Source organism: Schistocerca serialis, chromosome 6 (assembly GCF_023864345.2).
Source record: "Schistocerca serialis cubense isolate TAMUIC-IGC-003099 chromosome 6, iqSchSeri2.2, whole genome shotgun sequence".
NCBI classification, from domain to species: domain Eukaryota; kingdom Metazoa; phylum Arthropoda; class Insecta; order Orthoptera; family Acrididae; genus Schistocerca; species Schistocerca serialis.
In genome coordinates, this window is record NC_064643.1 from 500441687 (window position 1) to 500462872 (window position 21186).

Below are 21186 nucleotides of genomic sequence, written 5' to 3' on the forward strand. Positions count from 1 at the left end.
CGGCCGGGGTGGCCGAGCGGTTCTAGGCGCTACAGTCTGGAACCGCGCTACCGCTACGGTCGCAGGTTCGAATCCTGCCTCGGGCATGGGTGTGTGTGATGTCCTTGGTTTAGTTAGGTTTAAGTAGTTCTAGGTTCTAGGGGACTGATGACCTCAGAAGTTAAGTCCCAAAGTGCTGAGAGCCATTTTGAACTAAGGCAGTACCCCTATGGATGGGCCTAGGGAAAAGTGGTTGGCGTTAAAGTGTTACTCTGGAAGGCCTGTAGCAACCAAATCTGGTACATACATGATTTTTTATCTGCTTAAAAACACTGTTCCAATAAGATCAAATAAGATACCTTCTAACCCTAGGGTTGGGGTGCTGATGAGAATGGATGACACACAAACAAATTCGAAAATAATCCATCAATATTACTTTTCTGTACTTACAATTAGTTAAATTGAAAAACTTTAAAAGTATGAATCGCAATGTGCCACTTGTTCTTGTTGTCGAATGCGTCAAACGGGCCTTCAGAATGTACACTGTACAACAGCCAATAATTTTCTCAGCGTATATTTGCATATATATGTTTATGTAAGTATGAGGCCGAAACCATGGGATGGAAAATTTACCGTCGAAATCTAGACGCCTAGCGAGTTGCAGCAGTGCTTCAGTCTCTGGACTCACATGAGGTTGGACGTTTGTACAGTTCCCGCCTGACCATCCATATTTAATTTTTCGTGGTTAGCCGTAAGTGATTTTAAAACAAACGCCAGGGTGGTTCGTTTCACAAGGACACGGCCGATGTCCTTCTCCATCTTATTTAAACGCGTGCTCCGTCTCTAACGATCCCATCGCCGACGGTACGCTAAAGCATAATCTACTTTTATTCCCTTTCGAGGGCCGTTTCTCCGGTCATGAACCCGAAGGCGCGATGCGCCTCCCCATTCTTGCATCGTACATCATCGACTACGTCCCTTATAGACTCATATCTAGACCTGCCTGCAATTTCTTTCCTTCCACCATTCCTCAACTACAATTTTCAGCATCCACCCAAGCAGTAATGTGATTTCAACTACTTAATTTTTTTCGATTCATAGTGTTATATACTGTGTTTTTGACTCGCTGACTCCTTGCTCGACGTCTTTATTCCTTGCTCGATTCATATATCTTATTTTCAACAGTCCTTGCGACATCAAACTTCAAAGGCTTTTCATTCCCCCGCTCCAATTACCCACATTTCACATCTATACGGACTTGTGTCCCACATATGTTGTTGTTCTGGTCTTCAGTCTAAAAACTGGTTTGGTTGCAAAAGTTATCGCCAATCAGTGTTCCTACTAGAGGTCTCAAGGGTCCTACTATTAGGAGCCGCAAGCGGATGTTCACTACTGTTTTGACGCAGCCACTGACGAAGAAGCGTTATGGGCCTCTGACAATGACTAAAAACTCTAAACTGGCCAACCGAATAAATGTGAGCATTCACTGATAACATTTACATGCAAATTTAGTGAGTTCACAGACGCTCTGTGTCAACAACATGACAAATATGAATGAAAACTCGTTCGATTCAGCTCTCCACGCTGATCATTTCTGTAAAAAGGTTCTTCATCTCTGAATAACTGATGTAACCTACAGTGAGGTGTGGGAAGTCATAAGATAGCAAATAACTGTTGTAACCTACAGTGGGGTGAGGGATAGCGATATGCGCTTAAGGGATGGTGATAATATCGTATACATAAGGTATAAAAGGGTTGTGCATTTGTACTCTGGTGAAACATGTGAAAAGGTTTCCGATGTAATTATGACTCCACGACGGGAAATCGAACTTTGAACGCGGAATGGTAGTTTGAGCTAGACAAATGGGACATTTCATTTCGGAAATCGTTAGGGAATTCAATATTCCGAGATCCACAAAGAGTGTGCCAAGAATACTACATTTCAGTCATTACCTCTGACCGCGGACAACGTAGTGGCCGACGGCCTTCACTTAACGACAGAGAGAAACGGTGTTTGCCTAGGATTGTCAGTGCTGACAGACAAGTAACACGGCGTGAATAACAGCAGAAATCAATGTAGGACGTCCGACGAACGTATCCGTTAGGTCTGTGTGGCGAAATTCGGCGTTAATGAGCTATGGCAACAGACGGTCGACGCGAGTGCATTTGCTAACAAGCACATCGACTGCAGCGTCTCTCTTAGGTGACTGGAGAACAATGACCTGTTCAGATGAGTCCCGATTTCAGTTGGCAAGAGATGATGATAGATTTAGAGTGTGGGGCAGACCTCGCGAAGCCACTGACCTAGGTTGTCACCAAGGCTCTGTGCAATCTCGTGGTGACTCCACAATGGTGCGGACTGTGTTTACGCGGAATGGACTGGTTCCTCTGGTCCAACTGAACCGATCATAGAGTGTAAGTGGCTATGTTCGGCTACATGGAGCCCATTAGCAGCCATTCATGGGTTTTATGTTTCCAAACAACGATGGATTTTTTAAAGGTAACAATCCCCGATATCACCAGGCCACAATTGTCCGCGATTGGTTTGAGGAACTTTCTGGACAATGCGAACGAAGGATCTGTCCACCCATCGAACATTTATGGGTTCAGCTCAACTATAGAAGTAGCATGGCTTAATATTTCTGCTGTGGACTTCCAACAACTTGTTTAGTCCATGCCACGTCGAGCTCCTGCGATATGCCGGGCAGAAGGAAGTTCGACACTATATTATGGGTGCCTCCCGACTTTTGTCACCTCAGTGCACATCCGCCGTTTATCTTGTAATTTCTTTCCCGAACACTACGTATTTCGCTCAGATGATCTTCCAAGTGAAAATATGCAAAATAAGGCACCACTCCTGTCTTCAAATAACACAGTGAAAGATTCCTGTAAAGGCGCATGCACACCAGGCCAACGAAGGCCAACGAACGATAGCCAATCGATTCGACAGGACGTCGGTCGTCAATGCATTGGCGTTCGGCCTTCCGTTCTCAGCAAACCAAGAGGCCGGGACCAAGGGCTGTGGCCACGTGGAATCGCAACTGGCTTTGACAACTTGCCGACGTTGTTCCCGTTATGTTATTGTTATGAAATTGAGTTTTAGTCCAACGTTATGTGGGGAAAAAAAGGATTTAGCAGTCGTCGCAAGTAAAGAACTTACTTTACTGCAAGACGACGATCATCAGAAAACGATGGTGGATAATCTCTCTTTTAAAAGCCGGCCGAAGTGGCCGTGCGGTTAAAGGCGCTGCAGTCTGGAACCGCAAGACCGCTACGGTCGCAGGTTCGAATCCTGCCTCGGACATGGATGTTTGTGATGTCCTTAGGTTAGTTAGGTTTAACTAGTTCTAAGTTCTAGGGGACTAATGGCCTCAGCAGTTGAGTCCCATAGTGCTCAGAGCCATTTCTCTCTTTTAAAAATTAGGGAGCAGTGTGGTGGGTCGAAATTAATGTCTCAGCCTAAAGCTGAATCGAAATATGGGCTATTTAATTTTTTTTCCGAATGAAGGTTACAAATTTCGAATCGTTATTGAATTGTGTAAGCTGTAAAATTTCCGAAGGTGACCCCTCGTTTAGGCACCGTTCAGCACCACCTGAGTTTTGTTTCTCTTGATGGTTGACAGTGAAAAGATACCAATAATGACTCCATTTTCTTTATTACACCATGCACGTTACTGTTAACTGCTCACTTACACTTATCAGCCAGCATATTATGACCACCTAACTAATAACCGTTACGTCCACATTTGGCACGGATAATGGTGGCGACGCGTCTTAGCAAGGAAACAGCGAGGCCTTCGTAGGTCGCTGGAGGGATTTGGTACCACATCTGCACACACAGATCACCGAATTCCCGTAAATTCCGGGAAGGGGGGCGAAGAGCTCCGATGCCAGATTTAATCACATCCCAGGTGTGTTCCATCGGGTTCGGATCTGGCGGGTTGGGGGGCAAGCACATCAAGTGGAACTCGCCACTGTGTTCCTCGAACCACTTCATTACACTCCTCGCCTTGTGACATGCCTCTTTTTCTTGTTGAAAAATGCCACTGCAGTCGGGGCAACATGATCGTCATGGAGGGGTGTACGTGGTCTGCAACCAGTGTGCAGTCCGCAAATGGTGGTCTAGTGGCAAGTGGGGTCTCGGGTTTCATTCTCGGCAGGTTTGGGGATTTTTCTCTGCCCAGGTGCAGGGTATTTGTGTTGTCGTCATTATTTCATCGTCATTCGTGTAAGTGGCTACATTGGACTATGTAAAGATTGGGACTTTGTAAGGGCGCTGATGACCGCGCAAGTGAGCGCCCCACAAACCAAACATCATCAACCAGTTTACATTACCCCTTGGCCGTCATGGTGCCTTGCACGAGCTCCAATGGACCCATGGATATTCACGTGGATATTCCCAAGAGCACAATGGAGCCGCCGCCAGCTTGTCTCCGTCCAGTAGTATAAGTTGTTCCTGTTGCCCAGGAACATGACGGATTCGCGCCATCCCAACGGCATGATGAAGAAGGTACCGGGATTCATCAGATCATGCAGCACTCTGCACTGCGCCGAAGTCCAGTGCCGATGACCACGTGTCCATTTCAGTCATAGTTTCCGAGGTCGTGGTGCTAACATTCTAACATTGGCACACGCGTGGCTCGTCGCTGCCAGAGCCCACCGTTAAGAGTGTTAGGTGCAATGAGTGTCCAGACTCAGCATTAAAGTCTGTTGTTAGTTCTGCCACAGTTCGCCGCCTGTCATGTTTTACCAGTCCGCCCAGACTGACTTCTGTAATGAGGAGTAGCCGCCCAACCCCAAGACGTCTGGACGTGGTTATACCTCGGTTTTGCCACGTGCTGAATACACTCTCCACAGTACTTCTCTAACATCTGGCAAGTCGTGCAGTTTCCGAAATGCTCCTGCCGAGTCTCTGGGCCATCACAATCTGCCTCGGTGAAACTCAGATACATCGCGCATCTTTCCCATCTTATACTCCGACAGCACGCTCACAGACACTACATGCACCGTGCCTGTGTCTGACTAGCAGTCATTCCCCTGCAGGTGACGCTGCTATCGCCTGGACGGGTTTGTATCGATATTAGGTCGGTGGTCATAATGTTCTGGCTAGTCAGTGTATTTCCCTCCAAGTGACTATTCTTTTCAATTTGTTTTTATAATCCCAGTCCCATGAATATTGGCGTCCATAATGAAACTCTTTCAGCTTTAATGCTGTCTCCGTATAACACTTCATACTTCATTATTTTTAAATACAATAAATAACCGCCCGTTCAACAGCAAATCGCTACGGGATCAACGAATATTCGACCCAGAGTCCACAATAGGAGAGCATTAACGAGGTCAATCAACCGCCAACGATCTGATGTTGCTGCCAGCAGATCGAACCGCAACCAGGGCCAACCGCTTCGTTGGCTCCGATTTTTCACCTGTACTCACTAAGCAAATCTCGTCCAACAAAGCGTCATCCATTGACCTTCGTTTACCTAGTTTGTACGTGACTTAAGAACAAAGCGTGATGATGCATGTGCAGCATGATGATGACGATGATGATGATGATGATGATGATGTCAGTCATGGGTTCGAGAGATGACTGAACCGTTTCTCAGGTCCCGTAACTGCCCTCTGACCGTATACTCCGTTTTCTGGACGGGTTGTGGTCTGCAGCGCGGAGAAGAAACTTTTCTCGCACCTTATCGTCCGCCTAAGCCGCGGGCCCCTTTCGGGCGCGGCAGAAGACGTGGAGGTGGAGGCGGTGCGCTGCGTGTTTGTGGCGGCAGGTGCTGCGGCGGCGCAGGTGCGTCCCTTAGCAGCCAGCAGCTGCCTCTCCGCCCGCGGATAAGGCCCGCTCTCTCCTGCGGATTCCTGCACCAGGCAGCAAGCGGCAGGCGCGCTTTCTCTTATAACCCCTGTGCCCCCACCTCGTAAACACCGAGGTTATCTTACACGGCTGTCTTCCGGCGCGTTAAGAGTGGGCAATAGTCGCGCCAGCGACATGATACTGAGTAAATATTCCCATTAAACGGCCGAGAAATGCCACGCAGAGCCAAGCGGCTCCGCCTGCCAGTTCGAGTTCCACACTCTCCGTGGTATTTTCAGTGGCAACCTAAGCACATACTGGACATGCTACAGGTAGCGCTTAGCTATCGACTAACTATGACGAGCAGTAGGTAGCTGATATAGCGGTCGATGTAGCCGGAGGTTTCGACAGCCTCTAGTGGCCCGCCTTTTCACCAGACTTATAAACTGGAGCGTACCAACATATACTATAAGACAAAAAAAGGGCCCTCCGCGAAGAAATTATCCGAATGGCATGGAGCTTAGTAAATGTGATCTACATGTACAGACAAATTACAGTGTCAAAAAAAGTGGAAGATTTATTCAAGAGAAAGAGATTCAAGTTCAAATGGTTCAAATGGCTCTGAGCACTATGGGACTCAACTGCTGTGGTCATAAGTCCCCTAGAACTTAGAACTACTTAAACCTAACTAACCTAAGGACAGCACACAACACCCAGCCATCACGAGGCAGAGAAAATCCATGACCCCGCCGGGAATCGAACCCGGGAACCCGGGCGTGGGAAGCGAGAACGCTACCGCACGACCACGAGATGCGGGCAGAGATTCAAGTCAATAACGTGTTGCTCCATCTCTGGCTCTTATGCAAACAGTTATTCGGCTTGGCATTCGTTAACAGAGTTGTTGGAAGTCCGTCTGGTGCTCTCATGAGCAAACCCGATGGCCAAGGTAGGGTTTGGCTAGCACGAAGACAAACTGTGGCAACTCTCGTCGTATGCGGGCGGACACTCTCTTGGAGAAATGTGAGTCCAGGATGTCCTGCCTTGAAGGGCAACAAAACAAGGCGTACAATATCGTCGACTTACGCTGTGCTATAAGAGTGCCTCGGATGACAATCAATGGGGTCATGCAATGAAAAGAAATGGCAACGCCGGCCGGTGTGGCCGAGCGGTTCTAGACGCTTCAGTCCGGAACCGCGCGACCGCTACGGTCGCAGGTTCGAATCCTGCCTCGGGCAGGTTGATGACTCAAAAAAAAAAAATTATTTGAAACACCTAGCTGTAGATTTATACACTCTTAGACAGCCATTCATAGGTGTCTGAAGTAGCGCCTTACCACAATGCTTGCTGACTGTCTTACGTCTTTGACAGATGCCACCGCTAGTAGATACAGAATAATCGAGCCTGCCGGAAATAGAGAAAATACTTTCACAAGCTGAACGATGAAGCAGTGATATCATCCGCTCTTTGTTTGCTGACGTTTCAGGAATCATAACGCTAATAACGCACAAAAATTGAGGACAAATTCTGAACTGTACGCATGCTGAGCCTATAAATTTAAGCCGAGGAGATTGAAAGGATCATAATAATTTTGGACTTCTCTGATGGAGCTCGAACATGAATCCTTATCCTTCGAGATACCTATAAATACACATTTGTAACTCCATAACTTCTTCAACCTGCCAGCTGCTTTCTCCCATTTTTCGAATCCCACGAAGGGTCTCCTGACATACTTAGCTGGACTAGAGTTTGATATTCAGGACGAGTAAGTTGAATTTATCGAAATACCCATCCGTCGTGCAGCCTCGCCTGTTCTGCTGCTTTTGGCAAGACCTTCACGTCAGAATTTTCCAATTGAGGAAACTGGTATGGGCTGGGCCAATTCGCATTAAAGTTGTCGGCATCTGTCGCAGTGAAATTATATTCAGCAGGTGCGCTAGCCACCTGTCGTGAAACACGCGTAAACTTTCAGGGAACGTGACGAGTATCACTTCGTGTGATCACTTATTAGGAGTAACAACTACGACTGCGCAGTTATGTAACTACCACTTCATAACCCGTGACTGAACTTTTTAATTGCGACAGGCTTCAGTTAACAATATAAGTTCATAGCTCAGCACCATTGCTCTCAAGAATTACAATACATCGCTAATTCTACGGCGGCGTGCTGAAAAGTAATGCCTCCAATTTTTTTTGTGGGAAAACTCTTAAAGCCTTAAAGCTTTTTAAATAAAACAAACATTATTAACATTCTGCAACTTTATTCTTCATGTCTACATATGTTTTCTCAACATATTCAACCTGGCAACGAACACATTTCTCCCAACGAGAGAGCAGGTTGATATTGTCGCTGTAGAACGTCTGACTTTCATTGACGGATCCACATCTTCACCTCTGTTTACACCGCTTAATCACTGTCTACATCTGCATCTACATAGGTACTCCTCAAGTCACCGGGCGGTGCATGGCGGAGGGTATCCTGTATCACTATTATTCCTTTCCTTCCCTATTCCAACCGCAAACAGAACGAGGAAAAAATGACTGTCTATATTGCCTTCCTGTGAGCCCTAATGTCTCGTATCTTACCTTCGTGGTCCTTACGCTCAATGTTTGTCGATGGCAGTAGAATCGTATGCCAGTCAGTTTCAGATGCCGATTCTCTAAATTTTCTCGATAGCGTTTGTCGAATAGAACGTCACCTTCCCTCCAGCGATTTCCATTTGAGTTCCTGAAGCATCTGAACACTTACGTGTTGTTCGAACCCACCAGTAAAAAATCTACCAGCCCGCCTCTGAACTGCTTGATGTCTCCCTTCAATCCGACCTGGTACAGATCCCAGACACTAGAGCCGTACTCAAGAATGTGTCGTACCAGCGTCCTATAAGTGGTCTTTACAGGTGAACCATTCTTTCCTATAATTCTCCCAGTAAACTGAAGTCTAGCATTCGCCTTTCCCAACACAATTCTCACATGTTCGTTCCATTTAATACGCTTTGCAACGTTACGCCTAGATATTTGATGGACTTGACTGTGTCTAGCAGCACACTTGCAATACTGTATGTGAACATTACAGGTTTACTCTTCTTACTCGTTCTCAGTAACTTTCATTTTTCCACATTTACCATTCATCACACCAGCTGGGGATTTTGTCTAAGTCGTCTTGCATCTTCCTACGGTCACTCGACTTTGACACCTCACCTTACACCACAGTATCATCAACAAACAACAGCATATTAATGCCGACCCTGTCCGTCAAATCATTTATGTATATAGAGAACAGATGCGGTCTTATCACACGTCCATGGGGCACTCCTGGCGATACTCTTATCTCTGATGATCAAAGTGACATCGCCGAAGGCATTCTTTAAATTTTGGAGACAGATGAAAATCGGATGGGGCCAAGTCGGGACTGTACGGATGATGATCGATGACAGTGAATCTAAGGCGTCTGATTCTTGCAGTACTTGTGAATAGTCTGCGTTGTCATACTGAAGAAGAGTGAGCCCCATGTATGGACGAACTTTTCCAAGTTCGAAATTCGATTACAGCACGCTGTTTCTCACACACCGACTACATCGACGGAGAAAAAACACAACATCCTTTTCACATTTTTAGGTTGCCTACCACATTCAAACTTCTGACATTCCACACTCCCCGACTCGCAGAACTTTATCCTTTTGCTGGTTATTCAGTCTTTTTCTCATGGTTACCTCCCCCTTGGCAGTCTCCTCCCTTTGCTCCAGATGGGGAACTAGTCCGCAATCTTTTGCCGATGGAGAGATCATCATGACACTTTCCAATTACAGGCCACATGTCCTATAGGTAGATACTATGTGCCATTAATGCAGTGGTTTTCATTAAGTTCTATATCGTCATGCCTTTGTTCACTCCTGATTGCTTCGCGTTTTAGGAGAGAAAGAGAATACCCTTAACTTTTGACCGCTTCTCCTCCCTCTCTGACAAGCCCATTGGCAGAAAGAGGGTTGTCTTCTTATGCCGGAAGTCTTTGGCCGTCCTGCTGATGATCTGTTAAAAATGGTTCTGAGCACTATGGGACTTAACTTCTGAGGTCTTCAGTCCCCTGGAATTTAGAACTACTTGAACCTAACCAACCTCAGGACATCACAAACATCCATGCTCGAGTCAGGATTCGAACCTGCGACCGTAGCGGTCGCGTGATTCCAGACTGTAGCGCGAAGAACCGCTCGGCCACCTCGGCCGGCGCTGATGATCTGTACTCAAAATCTAAGCAGTGGCGAATTTCGAACCTGAGACCCAGATTGTTTTGATTACTAGTCAAAACAGCTACTACTTTTTTCTTTTTTTTTAGCAATGAATTAAAATTTGTGCCACGGCAGGGACTTGAACACAAGTCGCCTGCTTACATTTTTTAAGGATTAGTGTATTTTTTATTTAAAAAATACATGACCTTTCCAGTTTTTTTCCAAACCCTTTTTTATATTTATTTAGATCACATACGACGCCTCCCAGGAGAAAAATAACGACGTGTAATTAACATCAATAACAAACAAAACACAAACGGAATTAAAAACATCCTCTTTGCAAAACAAACAAAATCACTTCCTCGCCCCGCCAACTTGTGGGTGGACACACTCCGAATCCCAAGGCAGTCAGGCATGTTCCGGGCACGTCTTCAAGAAGAAAATTCCACTTACCGGTACACTGCACCGAGTCCTGAAATTACATACGCTGAAATCACCTTCTCATATCCGGGACACAGTAACTGCATGGATCTCGAAGAAGGCACCACCCAAAAAGTTAGCAAAGTACTGACGGTATCTCGGACTGTGTGCGAGAAAGGTAAAGCGATCTTGCAGGAATGTCCAAAACTCAAGAATACTCTTATCGTCTTTATGGAACAAATAAGGAATCGAGAGGCCTTTTATCCAATTCATCGCGTTGGTCTTAAAAATGTGGAACCCTTCACAATTCTGCGTGCACAGGGGCCATACTAATCTTCTCTGTATCATTCCAATTTTAGTACGCTTACGCCTCACGGGGTAGCCGAGCGGTCTGTGACACCTCGTCAGGGTTCGCGCGGCTTCCCCCGTCGGAGGTTCGAGTACTCCCTCGTGCATGGGTGTGTGTGTTGTCCTTAGCGTAAGTTAGTTTAATTTAGATTAAGCAGTGTGTAAGCTTAGGGACCGATAACCTCAACAGTTTGGTCCCATAAGATCTTACCACGAATTTCTAATTTTAGTACACGTACCACCGAAGCGAGTACGACTAGCCCACTGGTACAAAAGGCAACCACTTCATAACTCGTGACAAAACTTTATTACTTATTAACTGTGACATGCTTCAGTTAACAATATAAGCAGTTCCGGCCTGCGTTGCCGAGCGGTTCTAGGCGCTACAGTCTGGAACCGCGCGACCGCTACGGTCGCAGGTTCGAATCCTGCCTCGGGCATGGGTGTGTGTGATGTCCTTAGGTTAGTTAGGTTTAAGTAGTTCTAAGTTCTAGGAGGACTGATGACCTCAGAAGTTAAGTCCCATAGTGCTCAGAGCCTTATGAACCATTTTTTATAGTTCAGCAGCATTGCTCTCGAGAAATAAAAGATGTCACTAAATCTAGAAATAACTGAAATTCATCTGGCGAGTCATAACAGCTGCAGCCGTATTATTAATATAACATTTCTTTTACAAATTGGTAATCCATGTATCGGGTTGTGAAGCTCCCACTCTCAGCAGTATTCGTCGCTTCATGGCACTGCACGTTTGAACAGCTATAATCCTAGTAATACTTTAAAATTTTCACCACATAAAATTTGTGTTAATGACACAAATCACAAGACAGGTTTCAAGAGCGGGTTGTCATCTTCAGACAAAACATACAAGAATCTTCAAAAATGATCAATACTTCAACAGTGTAAAAACTGTAAAACCGTGGGACTGAGCTGTCTCCATCTTATTTTACATCCTGCCCTCTTCATAATATGCTGGCACCGCTGAACCGCCACACTTGTCTCCTTCTGCTCATCGTCTTCTTCCGTCGACTGGCAAAGTTGCCTCGTATCGCGTGTTACGCTGCGGGTTTACCGGCATAGGTCAACCAGCTTCTTGGCGCACTCGTGAAAAGAGTAAGTAGTGCACTGCACTATTGCGGCAGGGGCGTAAAACGAGTCACCGACATTCATGAGCATTTTTCACGGTCGCTGGGATGTGGCACAGCAATTCTGTCTGTAGGTGGCGACTGGACTGCTAGTTTATGCAGTAGTCGTTCTTTGACTGCACTTGTTTGGTATATCAACCCGAGACGTGAGGGAATTTTAAGTAACGTCCTCGAAGAGCTCGTAAAGAAAGTACTCGAGACATTCACGAGTTGATCGTTTAGAATATTATCGCTCTTACTATTAAACACACCTATTTCCAATTTTTCACGTAAGCAAAAATTTCTTCCTTTTCTGAAGTGTGTGTAAAACTTCAAAATCTTGATTCAGTTCGATTAGTCGCTGACCTATACGAGAAACGTGGGCGACTGACGCTGATCTTGAAACTTCTTTATTAAAATGTGTGAATCTGCACTCAAACTGCTGAGCGACTGAGAAATGAAACTTCTACGTTATTTGATTCTGAAAAAGCTGAGTAATACTGAACGTACTGAGCCTACTTTCTCTTTACTTTGTCTTATCATGTCAACACTGACCCGCAATATTCTAGCGCAACGCAATCTGACTGCACAAATATAATAACCTGACTTCAAATAATTAATACAAAAGAATGGCCCTGACTAAGAAGAAATCCTAAGAATAACCTATACATTTCATTAATCACTTACCTCACAAAAATCTTCATTACGCGAACTACTGTAATACAGCAAGCGCCAATAGTGACAGCTAAATAAAAAAATCTAACTACTAATGCCTTAACTACTAATAGGCAAGTGGTTATCAAAGGAATGATATTGTTGCAAAACCAAATAATGTATTTTTTTTACCTTAATATCTAACATCCAGTTCAAACACGAATATAAATCGTCAACGACATCCAGTACAAAGATATATAATCATGAATAATCTCCAAGTCGGATACTTCCATATCAGACCTCCACCCTCCATCAATGGTAACTTCTCACATTTAACATCCATCACTGCTGGCTGTTCACCTCCAACAGCCCAACAGTACTTCCATCACTGCTGGCGACTAACTTCCAACTGTCCAACAGTACTTCGATCATTACTGGCGTCTAATTTACAACTACGAGTCCAAGCAGCCACAGAGTCTCTTACAAAGAAAGCGCAGTCAGAGATCCAACGCAAAGCGCGACACAGCGCTGCCAACACAGAAGCAGCCCACTTACAATCTGTCGAAACTGATCAGTCTGAAGGCATATTTAGTCTCATTGTTTCTTATTTCAAAATCCCTCCACGTCAGTCGTATGCGCATTTTATCTTGTATCCTCTCGATTTGTCGTACGTATTGGAATTATTTTTTGGATCGCGATGCACTTTGCGTCCCAAAGAAATTTCCGTTTGACAGGCAACTTTTATATTGATACCCGTGTAGACTGATGTCCACTTACTTTCGACAAAAGGGCAACAAGGCATTCCACGTAATGAAACTGTTGACGGCCTCGCTAAAAGGAGCATTATCGAAGGATACTCCACCCAACACCAGTCCTTTGTACAGATTCCAAATCGACGCTCAAGAAAGCTTCTTATCGCTACTGGTACCGTGAGTCGCGCAAACCCCAGCACTACAAGGGCGGCCACCTCCTGGGCATAAAACCTAACGTCGGTGAAGCTTAGTAGACTTCGTGTGAACTCTCCCATGGGGCAGGGAGTTGCTCCGCCAACCTGTAACGGTTGAAAATCATCGCTTCTGAACGCTGTGATCAGCACACGGCAGTGGTGGATCTGAACCACGCCATACTGGCCTATACCAAGTACTTAGCCGCAAAGGCGATCTTGTACAAAAAACTGGTTGCAAGGGGTACCCCCTCCATACAAGTGTAACAGCTTTACTTCACAGGTCCGATACATACTGTTATTATTTCAAAATTTTAAACATGGCTGTAGCAGCAACTGTTGAAAATCTTCATGGTAAATGATAACAGCCAAACAGTTGCAGGGTAAAGATTTATTGAAATCCTTGACCACAGTTTCGATACATCTAAATATACCTTCATCATTAGCCAATATGCACCTGAACTGGGAGACACCTTCGTTAGCAAAAAACTTAGCAACATAGCTGAGATAAAAGAAAAAAACAAACACTTGTAGCTTTAGTCGAGATAAAAGTTTTCTGGGTTTGGTACCGCGTCATAATGTAAAAACTACTGCTGCTGGAGAAAAACCAACGTTTCGGCCACGATTGCAGCGATCTTCTTCTGGGTCTAATGGTTAGACACAGGAGAAGGCCGCTGCAATCGTGGCCGAAACGTTGGTTTTTTTTTATTTTTCCAGCAGCAGTAGTTTTTACATTATGGCGCGGTACCAAACCCAGAAAACTTTTATGTCGACTGACTCTGGCCGCAGAAGCCTACGCAATTATACTTATAGCTTTAAATACCATGTTTTATTTATTAAGACAGAGGATTTGAAGTAGCGCACCTTTAAAATTTTGACGCGTATGAGCATGGTACTGATATTTTAATTCTAACTACTGACGACGCCTTTGGCACGATTGTTTTATGCACCTCCACTGCAGAATGTGATTTTAGTAAGTTCAAATGGTTCAAATGGCTCTGAGCACTATGGGACTTAACATGTGAGGTCATCAGTCCCCTAGAACTTAGAACTACTTAAACCTAACTAACCTAAAGACAACACACACATTCATGCCCTAGGCAGGAATCGAACCTGCGACCGTAACAGTCGCGCGGTTCCGGTCTGAGCGCCTAGAACCGCTAGACCACCGCGGCCGGCTTTTTGTAAGTGACTAAATGCTTTTGTGCTTGTAATACTTAGGTAATTTTCATGGTATTTAAAGCTATAAGTGTTTGTTTTTTCTTTTATCTCAGCTATATTGCTAAGTTTTTTGCTAATGAAGGTGTCTTCCTGTTCAGGTGCATTTTTGCTTCTGATGAAGGTATATTTAGATATACCGAAACTGTGGTCAAGGATACCAATAAATCTTCTGCCTGCAACTGTTCGGCTGTTATCTTTCACCGTGAAGCTGTTATTATTTGCTTGCGTACTATTGTATTTAAAAGACACTGGTATCCAGCTTTGATCCCTTGTGTGAAACTTGTCCTCCCATGGAACCAGCCTGGTTCGAAAACAGGGACGTGAGTTTGTGTTTTTACTTTGCATTATGAACTTATCTTTGTAAACGACGCCCTTCTCCAGCTTTCAATTATAAGTTCCTGTGGATACCATTCTCCTCTTGAGTCTCTCCGGTTTGAACCCCCACCCCCCTCTCCCCGCGGGTCGTACTTTTGTGTTTTCTAATTTATATAACGAACTTATCTTGCTACTTCACACTCCTATAATTGTTGTATTATGAAAATTGCACTAAAGTTAACTTAGCACTCTTGTAACTACCGCTGGTTCTCTGGTGTTCGTCTTTTAGTGTTTTTATTTTACATAAAGAAATTATATTTGTTCATCGAAATCTTTTTATTGTTCTATTCTAAAAATTGCAATTATGTTAATATGACACTTTTGTAACTACTATTGGCTGCATGGTCTTTCCTGCCCAAAGCCAAAAATAACAAAAATACTGATGTAAATGGATGATGCGCGAGCAACTACTGGTCAGTTGCTAATAAATGAAATAGGTTTCCTGTATTAAGTCAACGATCATCGAGGATATATTGTGAACAAAACTGTCTAGGTCACACGACGAATGTCCATATTTAGAAAGTCGTTTCCGTTATTGCCTGCTTCCCGCGCCCGGGTTCCCGGGTTCGATTCCGGGCGGCGTCAGGGATTTTCTCTGACTCGTGATGACTGGGTGTTGTGTGATGTCCTTAGGTTAGGTAGGTTTAAGTAGTTCTAAGTTCTAGGGGATTGATGACCATAGATGTTAAGTCCCATAGTGATCAGAGCCATTTGAACCATTTCGTTATTGCCATCATCAAATCAGATCAAAACAACACCCCGATCATGCATAAGTTTAATTGTACTGACAGTGAATTTTGTTTTACAAGTTCGAAGTTTTGATCTGATGATAACAGTAGCCAGAACGACGTTATAAATGAAGCATCTATTAAGCGATTTGGACTGTTTTCTTCAGAAAAGAACGTTGTTCAGTTGATACTTTCTTCTTATTTATTGTCAATATTCAATACGAGAAATGTAATTAAGTAAATTAAATTCAACCACTAAATCTGTTTGCTAGTTCAGTCTTCTTCAGTTATAAGACGTAAGTTAGCAGATATAATTACTGAAAAGATGGCGTAAGTTTATTCAGTGACATTCTTCTGAGGAGGAAGGCCACTGAATTATGCGCGGCGTATACTTGATACTGTAAATACAGGGAAGGGCTGTTGGAAAGGCGTAGACATAATTTGGAGATGATCTGGGCGCCCGAGTGCGAGAAGAACATATCCTTTAGAAACGGCTAGTATTAAGCACAGCAGACTGTAACTCGGTGCTCGGCGCTAGCTCAAGACGCCACAGGGGCAGGCAATATCTTCTTCCACCGGGGCTGAAGCAAGGCGCAGCCTCCGAAAGACGGAAGCAGACTTCTTAATGAGAAGGCGAGGATCCCCTTTCACGACACGGCGGAAAGATAAACCCTGAACTCGCCTGAGCCGCGTGTTTTCATTTTAAGTGCTCGACCGGAGCTAAGCGCTAGCCGGCCCGGCACTGGAAATACTTCACGCTGAGCCGGGAAGTTGGCGTGCTCGGTGTTTACAGCCGGCGCTTAGGGCGCTCTGCGAGGGCGTTTACTGCGCCACTGTGAAAGCCGCGGCGCTGGGGAGGCGATGCGAAGTGTGCGCTGCTCTCGGGAGTAAAACTGGGGCTGCCAACACCCTAGCTGCTCCGAATCCTCCAAAGTTTGTTTCGCCTTCTGTACTTGACACAGAGACTTGTAAATTTCGTGATCGGCCTACCCTTTCATTCGTTAGCTTATGGCGCAGTCGAAAGGCATGAAACGAAACTTCCTCAAGCAGCAATACCAGTAACACTACCATTTTCCCCTTAAACAGGTTGTGATGGATCTGAAATCTGGTTTCGCAGGACATAGTGGATCAGGTTGTGGAAAGGGGCCAAGATCAGTTACACAAGAACACACAACTTTATTCCTCGTAAACCAATGCACAGTTTTCTCTTTAAAACTACAAGGATCAATTCACGGCTGAGGGCCCAAGTTACTTCTCAATAATAAGGTTTTAAAACACAAGGACTTAGAAAAACGGCTGAAGGCCTTCATTTAGTAAAATTAAAATATCCTTAAATAATTCTTTTTAAGGCATCAGAATTTTAGACAAACGGCTGAAGGCCTTACTTAAGTAAAATTAAAATATCTGCTCGACTAAAGACCCAAATAATGTTTCAGATCAGCAAGGAAATTCTTTAAAGGGCAAGCATTTAAAAACCTCGGGTAAAAGCCAAATTACTGGAAAATTTTAATTAATTCCTCAGCTGAAAGCCCAATAATTTTTCAATATATTAAAAGGCAACCTTTAAGGACAAGCATTTACACAGTACAACAGAAAATCATCTTAAGAAAACTTGAAATATTTTGACGGATGAAGACCCAAACAATTATTCAAAATGATTAAAGACAAACCTTAAACCGGTCGTTGTGGCCGAGCGGTTCTAGGCGCTTCAGTCTGGAACCGCGTGACCGCTACGGTCGCAGGTTCGAATCCTACCTCGGGCATGGATGTGTGTGATGTCCTGAGGTTAGTTAGTTTTAAGTAGTTCTATGTTCTAGGGGACTAATGACGTCACATGTTAAGTCCCATAGTGCTCAGAGCCATTTGAACCATTTTGAACAAACCATAAGATAAATATTTACACAGTACGGCTGAAGGCCATTTTAAGAATTCAAGATAATGAAAGAGAAACCTTACAGACAGGAATTTACACATTACGGCTGAAAGCCACAGATTTTAAAACAAACTCGGCTAATGGCCTGAATACAGAGCAAACAATAATTTTCAATAAACACGACTGAAAGCCTAATCTTAAAATACTTCACATAAGATTCGGATGAAGGCCATATACTGGACATAGAACAGCCAAAATTAATACACGGCTAAAGGCCTGGCACAATACTTGTGCCAAAAGAAAATCACAATCACAAAGAACAGAACAGTGGTGCTCAGAAGTGTTCCAAGGGTCACCCCAGGGAGGAAACCGTAACAACAGTTTAGGAGAGAGAGACAGACAAGTGAAACACTAAATAATCGGGTGGCAGCACGACCTAGGGGCGGCTGAAGAACCAACCAACAACTTAATCAATTCCGGCCTGACCTGACGCCGCGGAGATGTCCTCGCTGCTCTGTCGCAACCGACCGACCGACTACTCCAGTACGCAGACAGCATTCATCTACTCAGTGGAAATCGCAGACGCTACACACAGTTCCACGAACAAACTTGCACAAATAACTCCGACAATCTTAAAACCAATCACCGTGGAATAACAAGGAGAAATAACAAGTCACACACACACAGAGAGTTTCCATAAGCGGTCGGCGACCAAATACACGTCTCCCGATGAGACGACCGACCGAACGACCAACCACGCTCGTCCCCACTCAAGTTCTGACTGTCGGCAACGGTCGGGCGAGTCTTGGATGTACGGAGCTCACTGCAGCTCCAACCCGACTCAACTCGATGCCCGTTCGGAAGTCGAAGACACGGCGACCTGGGCACACTAGCTCAGACCCAACCATGCAGAGGTACCTCTTGCCCATTGGCCACCCGACTTCTCCGCACAAGGAAGGAAGTGACCCACGTCCGGCAAGATGACGAACTGAAAAGGCTCAGAAACGGTCAAAAGACGATCGACCCAACGACGAACCAACGGTCGTCTCTGCTCAAGGCTCCTTCCGTCGGACAGTGCATGTGTGTCCCCAGCGGTCGAGCGAGTACCGGCTGTGCACACCTCACTGGAGGTGCATCCCAACTGAACTCCAGACACACGACGACCCGGAAATACTAGCGGTCGCTCCAGAGATGGTAAGACGGTGCCCGTATCCATAAGCGCTGCTGCAACCTAGTGACGCCAGTAAATCGAATTAAAAGAAAAACGAGGCTACAGAACCACAAAAACAAGATGACGAGCAATAAACGACACCGTCTCTAATGACCTCGTTGTCGACGGGACGTTAAACACTACCCACCACCACCAATAAACGACATGACACTGTAAGGTGGCAACGGCCTTGCACCTTACATGAGTCCATTTAAAGTGATACTTTAGGTTTTGTTGGAGTAATACTCTAAATTACGGTGTAGGAAATCTATGTGGAAACACATCGGCACGCGAGAATTCCGCGATTTTGTCATTATAAGATTTTGCGGTAAGGCAGTACGCGAGACAGAGCTCGGCTACCTCCCTGCCTAGCCACCGAAGGCGACAGCCTAACGGTATGAATGGTGAACTGGGCGATTTCTGTAATCTGTTTAGAGAGGCCACAGCAGTCGCCAACCTCTGAACGACGTGCGGCTGCAGGTGTTCAAGTGTTTACCAAAACAGAGCAGTGGATAGCTGGACGGGCTTTCCTGTGCGTGCTCTCGCCTTTGTCCCCCTAATATTACGCCTTCGAGTAACTGAAGTGGGGCAGGCCAGGAGGTCCGAATAACAAACTTTCAATGCAAGAATCTGTGTTCGCTACGACAGGGAATCTTGCCGGGAAAATCTCGAGTGGTCTCTTGGGAGACAACTTCCAGTAAACGTGTTATTGCCCACAGCTGTGGTTCTTCCCAGCCAGCGAGGGCGGAGTTTACTTGTGAAATTTTGTCGAAATAAAAGCATGGTGGAAAAAGAGTTCTGTTCCCAGGCCGTACATTGGTCGGCACTGGAAAACTGGGTATTTTGAGAGCTTCTAGTGGTGTGATTCACCCGGTAAAAGATGAGGGGAGATAACAAAGGTGAAGAGCGATCTTGCTAAACTCTCGGTAATGGTCTTCTTCCGTTCTGGGCTCTTGTACTGAGAGGACGTTAGCCAAGTCGTCTCCCGTCTTGGTCTTTCATTCTGAGTGGACGTTAGCTGCGCCAGCTCTTTGCTGCCGACAAGATCGTTTCAAATAGAGAAGTTTATGGATACAGCGGTCTGTTGTCCGAGTAGTGTAGGAGTGTACTTTCCGAGACGCCACACGCCAACTGCACAGCCGCGCGTCGCCGTCGGAGACCGCCGCTCCAACAGGAACATTACGGTGAGGTTGCTCCCGCTTCGGCCTGTGTTAGGAGTAACGTTCAATAGTTGGATCACGTGCAATTGCTGTTTCTACAGAGGTTTCACGGTACTTTGGGGTGTAGTGGTTCTTCGTATTTTACGTTTTGTGTCGATGCCAGCCGGTCAGCCAAGTTATAAGAGATCGCGTTTTGGACCAATTTTAACACAGTTCACTGCCAGTGCCAGTCAGGAGGATAATTTGTAAATGGTTCATTGTGTTTTATTCAGCATTGATCTGAAGGTTATAATAAAATTATTGTGATTCAGTAGAGCCTTTACTTTCAGTAGTTGATCTTGAATTCACCTTTTTGCTTTATTTTATTTTTGTGTATGTGTATGTGTTTGATGTCATTGAACACCCTAAGTGTTCGTGATCATTTTTGGAAGTAAAAACAGGTGTGATTTATCGTCAATGCTACCACCGCAGATTAATTAGGGGTGACAGGGCCACATTTAAATCTAGCGTTATCCATTTTTGCGTACAGTTCCACTCCCAGTTTCTCTGTAAGTTGTTTGTCAGAGGCAAACACAATGGGTGGGGTGTTACGTATGGCGACCCTGCCAGGATTAGTAATTTTGGGATCTGCTTGAGATGCAGTTAGGAGAAACCTCAGTTTTGTTTTTCATTGTGATCCAACTTGTCTGATCATTTTGATAGTAGAATCACAGATAAAAATAAGTAGTATAAGTTGTGTGTTTTTTGTTGTTGTTGTTGTTGTGTTTTTTGCTTCTATGCTGCAAGCACGTTGCTCTTTTGTTGTTTTGTTGTGTGTCCTAATGTTACTTGTTTGCAGCAAATGCTGAACAGTAATTGCACAAGCGTTTGTGTGTCAATCCTATTAGCAAGGATAAGTTGGTGGCATTTCTGTTCACTGCGCACATCCAGTTTAGCATTTTGTTTTGTGATTGGTATTTTGTTCCTTTTTATTGTTAAGACTACAATATATGTTGTTGTCGAGTGTACGATTCACATGAAAGTACACATGTTGATGAGAGCGAAAGCCAGGGCCACAGCACAGCAGAATCTTGTCTCTAATAGTGATAAAATGGGTGACAGTCGTGAGGGTACTGCAAGCGAAAGCGACGAGTGTGA

The 21186-nt window shown here is 44.9% G+C and overlaps 1 pseudogene; it reads right to left on the minus strand.

Moving 5' to 3' along the window:
• Window positions 1-10701: 10701 nt before the first annotated feature.
• Window positions 10702-10798, minus strand: LOC126485637 (U6 spliceosomal RNA; annotated as a pseudogene).
• Between the last annotated feature and the right edge of the window lie 10388 nt (window positions 10799-21186).